The sequence below is a fragment of the Ascidiella aspersa genome, chromosome 5 (genome assembly GCF_963924565.1).
Source record: "Ascidiella aspersa chromosome 5, kaAscAspe10.2, whole genome shotgun sequence".
Lineage (NCBI taxonomy): Eukaryota > Metazoa > Chordata > Ascidiacea > Phlebobranchia > Ascidiidae > Ascidiella > Ascidiella aspersa.
The window spans coordinates 9,889,115-9,891,614 of NC_139451.1; the positions used below are offsets into that span (position 1 = coordinate 9,889,115).

At 54.0% G+C, this 2,500-nt stretch overlaps 1 non-coding gene across 1 annotated transcript; it reads left to right on the forward strand.

Moving 5' to 3' along the window:
* The first annotated feature begins 458 nt into the window (after positions 1-458).
* LOC146142963 (small subunit ribosomal RNA) lies at positions 459-2,269 on the forward strand. The gene has a single exon (XR_014500239.1). It is a non-coding gene; the product is annotated as a small subunit ribosomal RNA (ribosomal RNA).
* The last annotated feature ends 231 nt before the right edge of the window (positions 2,270-2,500 follow it).

Here is a 2,500-nt window from a genome sequence, read left to right on the forward strand (position 1 = left end):
CAATAGTTCAACACCTGGCGCAATCGTGCACCTTTTTTTTACGTTAGAATTTCAAACGGAAGACCCCAGGGACAACACTCATCTTTGCTATACTTGTGGGAGCTGACAAGCTTCGACAAGTAAAGAATCGGTGAAAAGGCGATTGGCTCGCTGGGCAGATGTTGCTGCTGCGCGAAGAGCCGAGTGTCAGTTTGTCGGGTTCTGAGCGGTCGCTTCGGCGAAGTTGTCTGGCGTGCGTTGCGCTCGCGCCGGTGTTGGCGACGTGGCGGTCGAAAGGCCTGCCGACGAAGTCTTACTCCGGCGGGTGCGACGGGCGGTGACGGTTTTCTGAGTTCGGGCAGCCGAGCAAAGAACGAAATTTTAACGGAGAGAAGCCTTCGGGTTTCGCATCGACCGAGCGACGGCGCCGCATCAGCGGCGCCTCCTTCGTCGGCCTTTCGGGGCTACGCTAAAGTAGCTACCTGGTTGATCCTGCCAGTAGTCATATGCTTGTCTCAAAGATTAAGCCATGCAAGTCTAAGTACGAGCTCTCGTACAGTGAAACTGCGAATGGCTCATTAAATCAGTTATGGTTCATTTGATCGTACGTTTTACGTGGTTAACTGTGGAAATGCTAGAGCTAATACATGCGTGAAGCGCCGACCTCGCGGGAGGCGTGCTTTTATCAGACCAAAAACCGACCGGGCTTCGGCCCGCAACCTTTGGTGACTCTGGATAACTTTGCGGATCGCACGGTCTCGCACCGGCGACGGATCATTCAAGTGTCTGCCCTATCAACTTTCGTCGGTACGGTACTGGCCTACCGAGGTTCTTACGGGTAACGGAGAATCAGGGTTCGATTCCGGAGAGGGAGCCTGAGAAACGGCTACCACATCCAAGGAAGGCAGCAGGCGCGCAAATTACCCATTCCCGACGCGGGGAGGTAGTGACGAAAAATAACAATACAGGACTCTAAACGAGGCCCTGTAATTGGAATGAGTACACTTTAAAACCTTTAACGAGTATCCATTGGAGGGCAAGTCTGGTGCCAGCAGCCGCGGTAATTCCAGCTCCAAAAGTGTATATTTAAGTTGTTGCGGTTAAAAAGCTCGTAGTTGGATTTTGGGCGCAGGCGGCCGGTCCGTCGCAAGGCGTGTACTGGCCGTCCTGGCCTCACCTCCGGTTCTCCGCCGGTGCCCTTGACTGAGTGTCGGCGGCGGCCGGAACGTTTACTTTGAAAAAATTAGAGTGTTCAAAGCAGGCGATTCGCCTGAATAATGGTGCATGGAATAATGGAATAGGACCTCGGTTCTATTTTGTTGGTTTTCGGAGCGCGAGGTAATGATTAAGAGGGACAGACGGGGGCATTCGTACTGTGCCGTTAGAGGTGAAATTCTTGGATCGGCGCAAGACGAACGACTGCGAAAGCATTTGCCAAGAATGTTTTCTTTAATCAAGAGCGAAAGTCAGAGGTTCGAAGACGATCAGATACCGTCCTAGTTCTGACTATAAACGATGCCAACTAGCGATCGGGGGGCGTTAGTTTTACGACCTCTCCGGCAGCTTGCGGGAAACCAAAGTCTTTGGGTTCCGGGGGAAGTATGGTTGCAAAGCTGAAACTTAAAGGAATTGACGGAAGGGCACCACCAGGAGTGGAGCCTGCGGCTTAATTTGACTCAACACGGGAAATCTCACCCGGCCCGGACACAGTGAGGATTGACAGATTGAGAGCTCTTTCTTGATTCTGTGGGTGGTGGTGCATGGCCGTTCTTAGTTGGTGGAGCGATTTGTCTGGTTAATTCCGATAACGAACGAGACTCTGGCTTGCTAACTAGTTACGCGACCCAATCGGTCGGCGTCTAACTTCTTAGAGGGACTAGTGGCGTTTAGCCACACGAGATTGAGCAATAACAGGTCTGTGATGCCCTTAGATGTTCGGGGCCGCACGCGCGCTACACTGACCGGATCAGCATGTGCTCGCCTTGGCCGACAGGTCTGGGTAACCCGCTGAACCCCGGTCGTGCTAGGGATAGGGAATTGCAATTATTTCCCTTGAACGAGGAATTCCCAGTAAGCGCGAGTCATTAGCTCGCGTTGATTACGTCCCTGCCCTTTGTACACACCGCCCGTCGCTACTACCGATTGAATGGTTTAGTGAGGTCCTCCGATTGGACCTGGCGCGGCCGGCAACGGTCGAGCCGGCGTCCGAGAAGACGATCTAACTTGATCATTTAGAGGAAGTAAAAGTCGTAACAAGGTTTCCGTAGGTGAACCTGCGGAAGGATCATTAACGGTCTCGCAAACGCTTCGGCGAACGCGAAACTCGGACAAGCGAGAGAAAAAGTCTTTGCTACCCGGCGCCCGACCCGCGAGGAGCGGCGCGCCGGCCGGCGATTCGGTCACCCGGTAATGTTTGCGCGTCGAGTGCCGCGGTGCCGCGCGCTCCGGCTTCAAGCGTCGGCCTGGCCGACCGCTCGGCGCGGTCTATTTTGTCACCCTATAGTGCGAGGCACTGTGCGAG